Raw genomic sequence first — 17103 nt, forward strand, 5'->3', positions numbered from 1 at the left:
AAAAATTCTGACAGCATAGAGGGTAGATATCTGCCTGCCAGGCTCTTCTAGTGCTGTTTAAGGTGGGGTAATAGCCATGTGAAGGAGACAAGGGGAGAGGAAAAATCGATTGGATGAGTAGTGCTGCTGAGATTAAGGAACACACACACACACACACACACACACACACACACACACACACACACACAGAGAGAGAGACAGAGACAGAGACAGACAGAGACAGACAGAGACAGTAAGACAAAGAGACAGAGAGAGAGAGATGACAGAGGGACACACCGAGGGAAAGACATCAGGACCAGCTGAATTTCTCAAGAAAAGAAAAGAAGAGAAAGGAAAAATGTTTTCTATATACACAAATCTGTATACATGATTTGTTATAGTGTCCCATTTGGGCACTTTGGATTCAACTGTGGATGGTTGTCAGCCAGCTTGGCTGACACCTGACCTCACCAAGATGGAGGCAGCCGGCCATTAGCCCTGATGTTCCAGGTCACTTCTGTTTCTCCCTTTCCCAGCCTCTAGGGAAACAGAACTTAATTAAACTCAGTTTGCACGTGCAGAAAGGTGAAGAGGCACCCAAAAGCAGCCAGAAGCCTCAGACCATCCACAGCCACATGTTCTCCTTCTGCCTATATTACTTCTAAATGATCGTATTTATTTATTTATTTATTTATTTATTTATTTACTTACTTACTTACTTACTTACTTACTTACTTTTTTTTCTTTCTTTTTTTTCGGAGCTGGGGACAGAACCCAGGGCCTTGCACTTGCTAGGCAAGCGCTCTACCACTGAGCTAAATCCCCAACCCCCTTACTTACTTACTTACTTACTTACTTACTTACTTACTTACTTATTTTTGTCATACTTAAACAATCGTTCGTCCTTGAATTCCTCCTGTATGCCAGGTAGACTTAGTCAGTCAGTCAGTCAGTCAGTCATTTAGCCAGGTCAAAATAGTTAAACATAAATATCAATAAAATCAATAAAAATCAAATGCAAACCCAATAGACAGTAAGTAAAATCGAATAAACCAAAAGATACATCATAAGCACAGAGTTTCAGCCGGACATTGAAAAGCAGCAGTTACCGAAGCAGTCTCCCTCCCACACCAACACACACACAGCTCGACCACCACCTTATCTGCACATTTTCAGCTCCTGCTTTCTAGAGTTACCAAGTTTATACACTACAGAGTTTAGCAAAGCAGGCCGGTTCACCGCACCCCCAGGGTCAGAGAACATGCTAGACCAGCTCTAGGGGATGGGCTGGGGGGCAGGGGAGGGTGGGAAGAGGGGAAACAGGCAGACTTAGGTATTCTAGTTTTGTTCATTCAAGATTCCACTTCTCTCTGTTGTAGCCCTGATAGACAGACAGGCAGGCAGGAATATTTGTTTGTTTGGCTTGGGGTTTGGGTTTGGTCCATTTGTTGGTGGATTTTGTTTTGTTTTGTTTCATTTTGTTTTTCGGGAAGTGTGGTGACTTAGTGCCTACACAAGCCAAGGCAGGAAAAATAAATAAGTAAAGATCTCTGAAACACAAATCTGGGGTGGGCTCTAGCATGGCCATGGACACACGCATGCACAGACGCACGCACGCACGCACGCACGCACGCATTGTAGACACGCACTCAAGGACACACTGGATTCTACAATGTTTGGTTTCTGAGTGTGTGTCATACAGAACCTAACAGAATATGTAATGAACTCTGGCAGTGACAGCAGAAACAACCTATGAGAAGGCGTCCTTGCAATATTAAAATGGCAGGCTAGCCAGGTGACAGTTATCTTAACCAATCTGATGTAGGCCTCATTCACACGGCATCTAGGCCTTAACAGTTAATTGTATCTGTTTCTTTATTTTCCTCTTAGGCCATCACATTGTTTTACCTAGACCTTTAACAGCCAGCAGCTACCAGCCTACAGCTACCAGTTTCTTTCTTTTCATAAAGAAACCCTGTCTGAAAAACTAGGGGAGGGAGACAAACAGATTAACAGATCTCTCTCTCTCTCTCTCTCTCTCTCTCTCTCTCTCTCTCTCTCTCTCGCTCTCTCGCTCTCTCGCTCTCTCGCTCTCTCGCTCTCTCGCTCTCTCGCTCTCTCGCTCTCTCGCTCTCTCGGCGCCTGTGTTTGTGTGTTCAACAGAGGAGGCAATGGCAGATAAATGTCTGCCCCTCCTCTGTAAGCCAGGCCACTCCATTACTGCCTTTCCTTTTTCTTAGTTTGTTTGGTTTATTCCAAGTTAATTGTATCTGTTTCTTTATTTTCCTCCTCATTTCTTTAGTTGAGTCAGGGGTCTTTGCACAAAAGCCCTGGAAATCAGTACCTGGATCAGGTCTGCAGCCTGCTCACAGAGTTCTACCCACCTTCACCTCTCAAGTGATGCAATCAAAGACATGCAGCACCACACCTGGCTTCTTTTCACATGTACATTTACTTTAGTTCCAATGCTCATTCAGGTCTGAGAGACGGGGGAGGGAAGGAGGGAAGAGAGACAGAGAGTGACAGAGAAACAGTTGACAGAGAGGGAGAATTGTAGGTTAATTATTGTTCCGTCTCCTCAATCACGGTCTACTGGTCGCCATCGTGGCAACCATGCCCCGCAACCCTACCTTCGGTAAGATCAAGCATAATGGCGGCAACCATATAATTCCTGCTTAGTCGCACTGAACACTCCGGTCATCACTACCTGTGGAGAATTGTAAGGGGGCTCCTCTGGTCTAGAGAGTAGTACCCTTGAATGAAATGAGGATCACAGCAAGCATTATTTGTTTTGAGATATAAGATGTGGAAAGAACTATATGTGTGGATTTACAGACAGACAGACAGACAGACAGACAGACAGACAGACAGACAGACAGACATACATACAGACAGAGAGGACAGGATAGGACAGGACAGGACAGGACAGGACAGGACAGGACAGGAGAAAAAAACAAGAACACAAACAAAAACTCAAAATGGAAGTCCGGTTCCAAATAGTCTCTGTCTGCCCTGTCGCTCTAGTGTTGGTGGTCCAGGTTATAAAAGCTTATACATGGGTGGGTGCGGGAAGTGCTGCTGGGTGTTCAGTTCAGGTCCAAGATTATTGCGGGTAACTAGACAACAAAGAAAGCAGTTAGACTGACTTCAACAGTGTTCGGTTTCTGAGTGTGTTATCACACAGAAGAGCCTAACAGAATATGTAATGAATTCTGGCAGCAACAGCAGAAACAACCAATGAGAAAGTGTCCTTATAATATTAGCAACTGCAACAAAATGGCAGACTAGCCAGCTAACAGTTCCCTAGCCATTAACTCATCTGACATAGGCCTTCTTCACGTTGCATCTAGATAGGTCTTCCTATCTTCCTCTCCAGTGCTGAGACCAAAGTGAGATCAAAGTCATGCATCACCATGGGTGCCTTCCTTTTCATTTCTTTTCTTTCATCCTAGGAAGTGAGTGTGTGTGTGTGTGTGTGTGTGTGTGTGTGTGTGTGTGTGTGTGTGTGTAAAGAGAGAGAGAAGGAGGGGGGGAGAGAGAGAGAGAGAGCTTTAGAGAGAGAGAGCTTTAGAGAGAGAGAGAGCTTTAAAATCAGCACTCAAGCCTTTTCTCTTCCTATCCCTATCCCAATCCCCCCCCCGAAACCAGCAGCAAAGCCACCAGCACTCGAGAGACAGAGGAAGATGAAATCTCTAGTCTGAGAAACAAGAGGAGGTAGATAAACATACCCCCCCCTCTCTCCTTCATAATTTGTTAAAGTGTTCCCTTTGTGTTGTGTGGACTCTACTTTATTAAGCAAGTTTCACATCGTACTATCTCCAAAGAGGAGTCAACAGTCTCTTGGCGTGCAGGCAGTTGTTGCCTGCTTTAAATATTTTTTGGTGTGTTTGTTTGTTTGTTTGTTTGTTTGTTTGTTTGTTTGTTTCAAAACCGAGGGCCTGCCTGCGTTCAACAGATCCAAACCCAGTTCTCAGAGGGGAAAATGGAGTCAAGTCCGAAGTCACTGGCATTTAGGTCATCGGCCATTGACAGTCATAGGAGATGGGAATATCGTCCTTTCTCCAATGGAGACTCACCTGGGTATGCATCAACCACATCTAAGGGCAGGCCTGGGTTAGTACGGGGTGGTGGATGGGGAGGAAGGATCTGGAAAGAGCTTTGCGATGGGAAACTATGATCAGAATGTTGCACAGAAAACAAAATTTGTATTTAAAAAGAAAAAAAAAAAAAGGCTATCCAAAAAATCTATCCAAAAATGAAAGGAAACAAAACAAAACAAAACAAAACAAAACAAAACAAAACAAAACAAAACAAAACCGACAGCAGAACTTTACTAACTGCAAATGCTCCATCTCCCTGTATCCAACCACTCCACTCCCAGATAGGTAGATGATAGTTTGCACTTCTGTCCCAGTTGGGTTAAGAAAAGGGGAACCACCTCTGTGGAGAGCCATCTCTCCAGCCCTTGACAAGCTTTATTTAACTAAACATTAAACATGAATCAGAAACGCCAAACCCTGTACATATATGGTCCAGATTCACCCTTACTTAGAAATCCCCGAGCTGGCAGGGCGAGGCTGGGAATTGAGAGTGAGCAAAAAGGGAGTCTGCCTCTTTCCCCCAGGGTGTGCTATCAACTCCATTACCATTTCCAAACAGCTGGGTGTGAGTCTAACTAAGGTTTCCTTCAGTCAGACATTTGCCAGGAGCCGGAGCCCTGACAGGACAGCGAGAGCGATGATCAGACATCATTTCACAGTGAAATCATCACTCGCTGATTTCAGGCAGAAAACTTTAGAAAACTCTAAACTCTAAAGAGGCACTGAAGCGTGCTAGGGCAGCGGCAGTACTTCCCCGACTGACCTTCAGGGACCTGCATATTCTCCAGCCCCGCCCCACCCCACCCCCTCTCAGCTAGCTCCTGTCCACCCCTCCCCCTCCCCCCCACATACAGGGAGGAGGCCTTGTGTGTGTGTGGGGGGGGGGGGCGGCAGCGGGAAGATGCAACTCTCTCTTGAGAGAGAGTTCGGGTCTCCCAAACAAATACATAACTAGAAACTTCATTTATTTACTTTATTTCATCGAGCATACCGTGGAAGAGGGAAAAGGAACAGGGAAGCTAGGCCAACTGGTCGAGCTCCTCCTTTCGTTTTGTTTCAAAAAGGAAAGGAAAAGCCAAAGAACCCCCTCTTTTTGGTGAAAGGAACAGAATGGTGAAAGTTGAAACATCGGCTCGCCACTTAATACTTTGGCTTTTAATAAAAGGGACAGCAGATCGACTTCCGAGTTGATTAAGAGAGAGAGAGAGAAAGAGAGAGAGAGAGAGAGAGAGAGAGAGAGAGAGAGAGAGAGAGAGAGAGAGATAAAAACCACAAAAAAAACGTTTTGTCGACCAGCCTCCTTTTAAACCTCTGTTACACAGGAAGACTGGTCAACCTCATTCCCCCCTCCCCCCACTCACACACACACCCCTCCCCCTCCACGGAGAGGTTTAATGAGAGAAGAAAGGTAGAAGAAGAGAGTAAAGGCCAGTCATGAGCACGTGGAGAGAATTTGGGAGGGGAATGGGGAGAGAAGGGACAAAGGGGAAGAGGGGAAGAGAGGAAGAGCAAAAGAGCAAAGAGAGGAGCAAAGAGAGCCAACCTCATATTTTATTTTTTTTTTAAAGATTTATTTATTTTATTTATGCGTAAGAGTACACTGTAGCTATTTTCAGACACACCAGAAGAGAGCATCAGATCCCATTACAGATGGTTGTCAGCCACCTTGTGGTTGCTGGTAATTGAACTCAGGACCTCTGGGAGAAATTTGTGTGTGTGTGTGTGTGTGTGTGTGTGTGTGTGTGTGTGTGTGTGTGTGTGTGTGCCCGTTAGTTTAAAAATCTGCTGTAGACCTCCCTTTTAATATCTGTTTAACAAATATTTTTACCATATTTAAATTTTATTTATTTTATTTTACTTAAAAATAATAATGAATAAAGAGTCAATGTGAATAAACAATAAAACAAAAATCAAGGTGATCGGGGTTGGGGATTTAGCTCAGTGGTAGAGCGCTTGCCTAGCAAGAGTAAGGCCCTGGGTTCGGTCCCCAGCTCCGAAAAAAAGAAAAAAGAAAAAAAAAAAAAATCAAGGTGATCAACAGATACCGACGACTGACATGGAAAAAAGTTAATAGATCGCCATAAAAACAGAGTAAGTGCGATGTAAACAATAAAACAGATGGGATGGAGAGATGGCTCAGCGGTTAAGAGCACTGACCGCTCTCCCAGAGGTCCTGAGTTCAAATCCCAGCAACCACATGGTGGCTCACAACCATCTGTAATGAGATCTGATGCCCTCTTCTGGTGTGTCTGAAGACAGCTACAGTGTACTCACATGCGTTAAATAAATAAATTAAAAAAAAAAAGAAAACAATAAAGCAGAAATTAAGACGAGGGACACAGAAGGACAAGGGAGATAAAACAATTAAATGTTAACAGACATAAAGTGGGAACGACGGGGTTGGGGATTTAGCTCTGTGGTAGAGTGCTTGCCTAGCAAATGCAAGGCCCTGGGTTCAGTCCCCAGCTCTGAAAAAAGAAAAAAGAAAAAAGAAAAAAAAAGAAAAGCGGGAACGAGAGGAAGGGCAAATATAGACGACTGAAACGAAATGATGGAATAAATTTATAAAATAATAATAAAGTACGAGTAAATACGAATAAATGGCAAACTGGACTTTAATAAATGTTTAAATCAAGGTGAATGACAAATACAATTTAGACAAAAAGGTTTTGAAAAATGAAAAGAAATAGAAAGCATATATGAATCAATAACAAGACTGAAGTCACAATGGCCTTTGAAGTGACACGGACGACAAACGTGAAAAACATAAATGAAATAATTTCGACAGCCACGGACATTCACATGGTGTGTTGGGAAACACCGCAGTCTTTATTTGGCGAGTAAAAACGCCTCGGGGAACTCTGTACATAGGAGGCTGGGAGCATGAATCACTCTATCTATCTATCTATCTATCTATCTATCTATCTATCTATCTATCTATCTTTTTTTTTTATTTTTCTCTCCCTTACATCTTCCCACCATACCATACGTTTCTCCTTATACAAATCCATAGATTTATATATGTTCTTAATTTCATTTTTTTCCTCTGCCACACAGCCCACCACACAGAACCTCTAGATCTCGGGATCCCCTTCTGCCAGCACCAGTGGCAAGGGCACAGCTCCCCAGAGAATTAACTCGATCCGAACATAAGCGCGACAAGAAATTAAAAGTTAAATCGGAAGTGAAACTGAAAATGAAATTTTGGCCGAAAATAAAATAAAATGAAAGGTATAAGTTTTGTGACAATCAAATCATAAATCCCAATTGGGCAAAAAATAAAATTACAAAGTCAAAATTTTGTCCAGTCCACTGTGCTCCTGTGGAATCCCTCCCTGGAACTTGCTCGGTAGAGTAGTCTAGTCCCAAACTCACAGAGGTCTGCCCTGCCTTTCTCTGAAACCTACAGAGCCAGTCAAAACCTACAATCCTTTGTTGTTTGTTTGGCAGTTTGGCAGTTTGTTTGTTCCTGGACAAAAATGTGGGCTCTCTCTGATTCCTATATGTCTGCATGCCAGAAGAGGGCACCAGAACATAAGAGGACACACCACACAGCTCCTGAGAATCCAGAGGGTTTTTTTTGTTTTGTTTGTTTTGTTTGTTTTTTCTTCCTCTTTTCTTTTTTTCCGGAGCTGGGGACCTTGCTCTTCCCAGGGCCTTGCGCTTGCTAGGCAAGCGCTCTACCACTGAGCTAAATCCCCAACCCCGAGAATCCAGGTTTTTGACCAAAACAAAAAACAACAACAGGGGCTGGAGAGATGGCTCAGCGGTTAAGAGCACTGACTGCTCTTCCAGACGTCCTGAGTTCAATTGCCAGCAACCACATGGTGGCTCACAACCATCTGTAATGAGATCTGATTGATCTCTTCTGGTGTGTCTGAAGATAACTGCAGCATACTCAGATAAATAAAAAACAAATCTAAAAAAATTAAAAACAACAACAAAAAACACAAAAACAAACAAACAAACAAAACCCCCAAAACTAACAACCTAGAGGGTAGATATCTGCCTGCCCAGGTCTTCTAGTGCTATTTAAGGCTTCCTGTAGATAATAAAGCTTGTGTATCTTTTATCCAGGAACAGAATCATCAAGGCAGGGTAGGAGAGAAGCCCTGTTTGGGATTAAACGTTTCTACAACGTAACAGGAGGAGGCGGAGGGAGAGGGGCTCCTCAGACATAAATCTAAAATAGTACAATGGATCATTTTGAAGGCGTGTGGGAGACAGAGTTTTTCTCTGAGTGAGTGTGGAACTCACTGTCCCTGAGCTCAGCTTGTGATGAGAGAGAGAGAGAGAGAGAGAGAGAGAGAGAGAGAGAGAGACAGGGATCGAATTTTCTGTGTCTCTCTGTCTCTGTCTGTCTGTCTCTCTCTCTCTGTGTCTGTCTCTCTCTCTGTCTCCCTGTCTCTGTCTCTCTTCCTCTCTCTGTCTCTCTGTCTCTCTCTGTCTCTGTCTCTCCCCCCTCCCCCATGCGTGTGTTTGTGTGTTCAACCGAGGAGGCAATGGCAGATAAATGTCTGCCCCTCCTCTGTAAGCCAGGCCACTCCATTACTGCCTTTCCTTTTTCTTAGTTTGTTTGGTTTATTCCAAGTTAATTGTATCTGTTTCTTTATTTTCCTCCTCATTTCTTTAGTTGAGTCAGGGGTCTTTGCACAAAAGCCCTGGAAATCAGTACCTGGTTCAGGTCTGCAGCCTGCTCACAGAGTTCTACCCACCTTCACCTCTCAAGTGATGCAATCAAAGACATGCAGCACCACACCTGGCTTCTTTTCACATGTACATTTACTTTAGTTCCAATGCTCATTCAGGTCTGAGAGACGGGGGAGGGAAGGAGGGAAGAGAGACAGAGAGTGACAGAGAAACAGTTGACAGAGAGGGAGAATTGTAGGTTAATTATTGTTCCGTCTCCTCAATCACGGTCTACTGGTCGCCATCGTGGCAACCATGCCCCGCAACCCTACCTTCGGTAAGATCAAGCATAATGGCGGCAACCATATAATTCCTGCTTAGTCGCACTGAACACTCCGGTCATCACTACCTGTGGAGAATTGTAAGGGGGCTCCTCTGGTCTAGAGAGTAGTACCCTTGAATGAAATGAGGATCACAGCAAGCATTATTTGTTTTGAGATATAAGATGTGGAAAGAACTATATGTGTGGATTTACAGACAGACAGACAGACAGACAGACAGACAGACAGACAGACAGACAGAGAGGACAGGACAGGACAGGACAGGACAGGACAGGACAGGACAGGACAGGACAGGAGAAAAAAACAAGAACACAAACAAAAACTCAAAATGGAAGTCCGGTTCCAAATAGTCTCTGTCTGCCCTGTCGCTCTAGTGTTGGTGGTCCAGGTTATAAAAGCTTATACATGGGTGGGTGCGGGAAGTGCTGCTGGGTGTTCAGTTCAGGTCCAAGATTATTGCGGGTAACTAGACAACAAAGAAAGCAGTTAGACTGACTCCTACAGTGTTCGGTTTCTGAGTGTGTTATCACACAGAAGAGCCTAACAGAATATGTAATGAATTCTGGCAGCAACAGCAGAAACAACCAATGAGAAAGTGTCCTTATAATACTAGCAACTGCAACAAAATGGCAGACTAGCCAGCTAACAGTTCCCTAGCCATTAACTCATCTGACATAGGCCTTCTTCACGTTGCATCTAGATAGGTCTTCCTGTCTTCCTCTCCAGTGTGTGTGTGTGTGTGTGTGTGTGTGTGTGTGTGTGTGTGTGTGTGTGTGTGTGTGTGTAAAGAGAGAGAGAAGGAGGGGGGGAGAGAGAGAGAGAGCTTTAGAGAGAGAGAGCTTTAGAGAGAGAGAGAGCTTTAAAATCAGCACTCAAGCCTTTTCTCTTCCTATCCCTATCCCAACCCCCCCCCCCAAACCAGCAGCAAAGCCACCAGCACTCGAGAGACAGAGGAAGATGAAATCTCTAGTCTGAGAAACAAGAGGAGGTAGATAAACATACCCCCCCCCTCTCTCCTTCATAATTTGTTAAAGTGTTCCCTTTGTGTTGTGTGGACTCTACTGTATTAAGCAAGTTTCACATCGTACTATCTCCAAAGAGGAGTCAACAGTCTCTTGGCGTGCAGGCAGTTGTTGCCTGCTTTAAATATTTTTTGGTGTGTTTGCTTGTTTGTTTGTTTGTTTGTTTGTTTGTTTGTTTCAAAACCGAGGGCCTGCCTGCGTTCAACAGATCCAAACCCAGTTCTCAGAGGGGAAAATGGAGTCAAGTCCGAAGTCACTGGCATTTAGGTCATCGGCCATTGACAGTCATAGGAGATGGGAATATCGTCCTTTCTCCAATGGAGACTCACCTGGGTATGCATCAACCACATCTAAAGGCAGGCCTGGGTTAGTACGGGGTGGTGGATGGGGAGGAAGGATCTGGAAAGAGCTTTGCGATGGGAAACTATGATCAGAATGTTGCACAGAAAACAAAATTTGAACTTAAAAAAAAAAAGGCTCCCGATATCTATCCAAAAATGAAAGGAAATAAAAACCGACATCAGAACTTTACTAACTGCAAATGCTCCATCTCCCTGTATCCAACCACTCCACTCCCAGATAGGTAGATGATAGTTTGCACTTCTGTCCCAGTTGGGCTGTCGAGGTTAAGGAAAGGGGAACCACCTCTGTGGTTATGTGATCCACACACGAAATAAAATAAAAGGAGCGGATAAACGTGCCTGGCATTTTAAGATGCTCAATTTCTTTGCAAGCTTCATTTTGTTTCATTCTTTTAAAGGTTTACTTATTTATTTTCACTTACATTGAGTACACTAAAGCCCTTTTCACATACACAGGGCAGTAGAGTGCATGGGATATCCCTTTGCAGAGGGTTGTGAGCCACCATGTGGTTTCTGTGGAATCGAACTCAGGACCTCTGGAAGAGCAGAGCGGTGAGTGCTCTTAACCTCGGAGCCATCTCTCCAGCCCTTGACAAGCTTTATTTAACTAAACATTAAACATGAATCAGAAACGCCAAACCCTGTACATATATGGTCCAGATTCACCCTTACTTAGAAATCCCCGAGCTGGCAGGGCGAGGCTGGGAATTGAGAGTGAGCAAAAAGGGAGTCTGCCTCTTTCCCCCAGGGTGTGCTATCAACTCCATTACCATTTCCAAACAGCTGGGTGTGAGTCTAACTAAGGTTTCCTTCAGTCAGACTTTTGCCAGGAGCCGGAGCCCTGACAGGACAGCGAGAGCGATGATCAGACATCATTTCACAGTGAAATCATCACTCGCTGATTTCAGGCAGAAAACTTTAGAAAACTCTAAACTCTAAAGAGGCACTGAAGCGTGCTAGGGCAGCAGCAGTACTTCCCCGACTGACCTTCAGGGACCTGCATATTCTCCAGCCCCGCCCCACCCCACCCCCTCTCAGCTAGCTCCTGTCCACCCCTCCCCCTCCCCCCACATACAGGGAGGAGGCCTTGTGTGGGGGGGGGGCGGCGGGGAGATGCAACTCTCTCTTTTTTTTTTCCTTTTCTTTTTTTCTTTTCTCTCTTTCTTTCTTTCTTTCTTTCTTTCTTTCTTTTTTTTTTCTTTTTTTTTTCTTTTTCCGTAGCTGGGGACCGAACCCAGGGCCTTGCGCTTGCTAGGCAAGCGCTCTACCACTGAGCTAAATCCCCAACACCCGCAACTCTCTCTTGAGAGATAGTTCGGGTCTCCCAAACAAATACATAACTAGAAACTTCATTTGTTTACTTTATTTCATCGAGCATACCATGGAAGAGGGAAAAGGAACAGGGAAGCTAGGCCAACTGGTCGAGCTCCTCCTTTCGTTTTGTTTCAAAAAGGAAAGGAAAAGCCAAAGAACCCCCTCTTTTTGGTGAAAGGAACAGAATGGTGAAAGTTGAAACATCGGCTCGCCACTTAATACTTTGGCTTTTAATAAAAGGGACAACAGATCTCCCTCCTATTTGGTTAAAAAAAAAAAAAGGAATTAAAACACCACAAAAACGTGCTGTCAGCCAGATTCCCTTTAAACCTCCGTTATAGAGGAAGACGGGTTTTTTTTAAGCATCATTTTAAATATATAAATATGTATTTGTGTGTGTGTGTGTGTGTGTGTGTGTGTGTGTGTGTGTGTGTGTCCGTCCGTCCGTCAGTCAGTCAGTCAGTCAGTCAGTCAGTCAGTCAGTCAGTGTCTTCTGTATGGAGAGGATGTGCTGACTCTGAAGCTATGATCTAGACACTTTCTAGATCACAGTTAAAAAGTTTTTAATAACTGTGTGAAGGAGACAGGTAGGGGTGTGTGTGTGTGTGTGTGTGTGTGTGCATGCATGCATGTGGGGGGGAGGGGAGGCTTTGATATCAGCACTCAAGCTTTTTTACTTCCTATCCCAATCTCCCCAAACTACCATCAAAGCAGCACTAGGGAGGCAGAGAAAGGTGAATCTGAGAGTTTCAGTCCTTCCCGCCCTACAGACGAATACAGAGAAACCCAGTCTGAGAAACTAGGGGAAGGGGGAGGGGGAGAGAAAGAGAGAGAGAGAGAGAGAGAGAGAGAGAGAGAGAGAGAGAGAGAGAGAGATCAAATTCTCTTGTGTCTGTCTCTGTTTTTCTCTATTCTCTCTCTCTCTCTCTCTCTCTCTCTCTCTCTCTCTCGTTGTGTGTGTGTGTGTGTGTGTGTGTGTGTGTGTGTGTTTGTTTGTTTGTTTGTTTCAAAACCCAGAGCCTGTCTGTAACAGATCTAAACACAGTTCTTGAAGGGGAAAATGGAAACAATTCCATAGTCTCTGGCAATGAAGTCATCTCCCATTGAAAACCACAGGAGAGGGGAATATTGTCCTCAACTAGGCATATATCAACCAGTATTTCACAGGCAGACCTTCAGGGAGGTGCAGATTCACCAGCCCTACCCTCCCTCCCATCCCCCCAGCATCCCTGCTCATCTCCTGTCCACCATTTGTTGATTCATTGTTGCTGTTGCTGTTGCTGTTGCTGTTGCTGTTGCTGTTGCTGTTGCTGTTGCTGCTGCTGTTGTTGTTGTTGTTGTTGTTGTTGTTGTTGTTGTTGTTGTTCCTGGTGTGAAGAACACTGTGAGGTAGCCTTCCTCTAATAAACCCTCTGGTCTTTAGGGATCCTTCACCCACTCACTCTCTGCCAGACTGAGTTCACAGCAGAAAACGCGTTTTTGAGAGAAACATGTTCCTGGTCCTGTGTGCCCATATTGAGGGAGGCATGAGAAAGGGATAACAAGGAAGGGAGACCCGGCAGTGGTAGGGGGCTGGGATGGGGTCGGGGGTGGGTGTCCTAGCTTGCTAATCCAACTGACCCACTTGCTGTGTAAATAAATATTTTGCATTCTGTGTCCCTTGTTTGATTTCTCACTAAATTCCAGATTGTCAATCTCCCTGTGTCGATTGCACAAGAACCCAAATGGGGATGCTGGGTGGTGAGCTGATTCCTCCCTAGAACACCTGTGCACTCTCTCATAGTCTCTAAGCTCCTTGCTGGACTCTTTTGGGCTTGGACCTGGCTGTCTGTAAGCCAGGAAGGAAGGAAGGAAGGGAGGGAGGGAGGGAGGGAGGGAGGGAGGGAGGGAGGGAGGGAGGGAGGGAACAGGCCTCAGTTGAGAATCCCAATTTTCTAGTTCACTGCATCTGATGGCTGGCTGACCCTTCCAGGTGAATTGTATTTTTTTTTTCCTTTTCACTCCTTTATTTGAGTCAGGGGTGTCTGCACATAGACCTGGAAATCAGTACCTAGATCAGGCCTGCCTGCCTGCCTGCCTGCCTGCCTGCCTGCCTGCCTGCCTGCCTGCCTGCCTTCCTCTATCTCACAGAGACACAGTTCTAAACACCTCTGCCTCTTGAATGATGGAAATAAAGACATGCACGAACACCTGGCTTCCTTTCATTGTACATTTAGCCTAATTTCAGTTTTATTCATGTCTGGGAGGGAGACTTGCTTGTGTGCTGTAGTTCAATTCCTTTCACTGTGTGGTTTCCCCACCACCTTGGCCACCATGCCACGTGGAAGAGAAGAAGAGATGAACCATATTGTTGGCACCCATATAACAAACACTTGGTTGCTTCCTCTGAGCCCTCTGAGTATCCTTACATCTCTGTATTTTAAAGTGGTTTTGTTTTGTTTTTTATTGCTGTCAAACTCTCTCTCTCTCTCTCTCTCTCTCTCTCTCTCTATCTATCTATCTATATGTGTGTGTGTGTGTGTGTGTGTGTGTGTGTGTGTGTGTGTGTGTGTGTGTGTATTTTTTTTCTTCCCCCAGAGCTGAGGACTGAACCCAGGTCCTTGAGCTTGCTAGGCAAGGACTCTACCACTGAGCTAAAACCCCAACCCCTATCTCTGTGTTTTAAAAAGTAGACTCTGGAGCAATACCGGGCAGGTCTCCAAGGCGGGTCCTTCGCTTTATTTTATTCTTTTTGTTTTTAATTGTTAAAGATTTGTTTGTTTGTTTGTTTGTTTGTTTGTTTTATGTCTATTCGAGTACCCTGTAGGTGTCTTCAGACACCCCAGAAGAGGGCATGATTGACAATTACAGATGGTTGCAAGCCGCCATGTGTTGGCTGGGTATTGAACTCAGGACCGCTGTAAGAGCAATCAGTGCTCTTAACGACGGTGCCATCTCTCCATCCACCTACTTTATTTTATTCTCTATGCTCTCTTGTGCGAGTCAAGGTCAAGCAGGCAAGAAACACCCAAACAGATTGGTCCATCACCACTTTCTGAATTCTTTTTGTTGTTGATGTCAGGGATGTAAAGCAAGTTTACCCATGAAGAATTGTAAGGGAGTCCTTCTGATTTAGAGAATAGCAGCCTTGAAATGAAATGAGAATCACAACAAGCATTTGTCTTATTGTTTTTGTTTTTTTCTTCCTTTTTCTTCGGAGCTGAGGACCGAACCCGGGGCCTTGTGCTTCCTAGGCAAGCGGTCTACCACTGAGCTAAATCCCCAACCCCTACATTTGTCTTAAAGTCTGAAAAACACAAAACAAAACAAAACAAAACAAAACAACAACAACAACAACAACAACAACCAAGAACAAACCATGAGACCGCAGAAATCCTCAGGCGGAGGAGTAAGGAGCTAGTTTTTATTGGTTAGGGTATTATTTGGTCGGGTGGGGGTAGGGGTGGGGGTGGGGGTGGGGGTGGGGGTGTTGTCCTTCCTACACCTCTCTTGCATGAATGAGCTGAACATTACTTAAGCTTGTGTCCAAAACTGTCCATTTTTTAGATTGATCCCAGGAGGGAGGGAGCGAGCCGGGGATACAGCACACCCTCTCTGGCCTCAGAGGTCCAGGCTCCCGCTGGCAGGGCCCGAAGGGACTCCTGGGGGGAAAAAAAAATAAAGTCTCCGAGGCACCACCTAGCCGGTTTTATTCTTGAAGAAAAGCAAACATACATAATGGAATAAGGGAAAGAAAAAACCCTGTTTTCTATATACACAAGCAGTCGTAATTTGTTATAGTGTCCCCTTTGCGTAGTTTGGATTCGATGACTTTATTTTATCAAGCAAGTTTTAAACAGCGGTAACTCCAAAGAGGAGTCAACAGCCCCTTTAAGTGCAGTCAGTCATTGACCCTTTGGTCTGTCTGTCTGTCTGTCTGTCTGTTTCAAAACGAGGGAGGGCCTGCCTGCCTGCCTGCCTGCCTGCCTGCCTGCCTGCCTGCCTGCCTGCGTGCCTGCATCAGATCTAAATACAGTTCTCAGAGGGGAAGACAGAGACAAGTCAGAAGTCACTAGCACTCAATGGACGACCACCAACCTAAGGGCAGGCCTAGGGTAGAATTTGATGGACGGACGGACGGACAGACGGACGGACGGACGGATGGACAGATGGACAGAAAGGATCTAGGAGGAGCTTTGGGAAAGATGAAAAGCCTCCATTTCCCCCCAAAAGAACGAGCCCCAACAGCTGGGCTCTTCGAGATGAGTTATAAGGGGAACCACACATACAGTTTTGTATCTCACATACAGTTTGTCATCATCCGTCAATACCAGGTAGACTTTTCAACGTATGTAGGTAGCTGTTGACAGGTCAGTCCTTTACTAAGCCTCATGTAAGCTCTGCAGGGTAAGCCTCAGGAATTCATCTGTGCGTCCCGCAGGGTATGCTTTCTTGCTTTGTTAAAGGCTAGACTTTGGTTGCTGTCTGTCTGTCTGTCTGTCTGTCTGTCTGTCTGTCTGAATGAATGAATGAATGAGCGAGGGAATGAACGAATGAGGAGGGGATGCACATGCCTATGGTTTTAAGATGCTTAATTTCTTTACAAGGTTTATTTATTTAAACATTAAACATTGGGGTTGGGGATTTAGCTCAGTGGTAGAGCGCTTGCCTAGGAAGCACAAGGCCCTGGGTTCGGTCCCCAGCTCCGAAAATAAAATAAAATAAAATAAAATAAAATAAAATAAACATTAAACATTAATCGGAAATAATGGAGTCAGCAGTTAAGAGTTCTGACTGTGTTCTTCCAGAGGTCCTGAGTTCTATTCCCATGGTGGCTCACAACCCTCTGTTATGGGATCGATCTGCTGTGTGTCCGAAGACAGCTGCAGTGTGCTGTTTGTAGGGTAAAGAAAAAAATACTAAAGAAGAAAAAAAAAAAGAGAGAGAAAAAGTTAGAAGCACCAAGTCAAGTCATGTAAATATTGCCCACATTCGGATTTAGACATGCCTGAGCTGTCAGGGCGAGGCTGGCTGAGAGCGAATCAGTGAACGATCGGACTCTTCCTCTCTCTGTGAGGGTGTGTCATGAACTCTATTACCATTTCCAAAGAGTTAGGTATGCTGGAGCGAAGTGGACCGGAAAGCCAAGGGAGGAGAGGTATGCCTACACGAGTCCACCCAACCCCCCCGCCCCCCCCCCCGAGGGAGACATCCTCGAGTGGTGGGGGGAGGGGCGAAGGTGTGGAGGGATAATTTCCAACAAATAAATCCCAACAAATAAATTACTAGAGACTTGATTCATTGATTTACTTTAAATTTATTGAGTGTATCGGGAAAGAGGGAAAATGGGTCAAGGAGGGAGGGAGGGAGGGAGGGA

Source organism: Rattus norvegicus, unplaced genomic scaffold (assembly GCF_021556685.1).
Source record: "Rattus norvegicus strain SHRSP/BbbUtx unplaced genomic scaffold, alternate assembly SHRSP_T2T unassigned-0000224, whole genome shotgun sequence".
NCBI classification, from domain to species: Eukaryota; Metazoa; Chordata; class Mammalia; order Rodentia; family Muridae; genus Rattus; species Rattus norvegicus.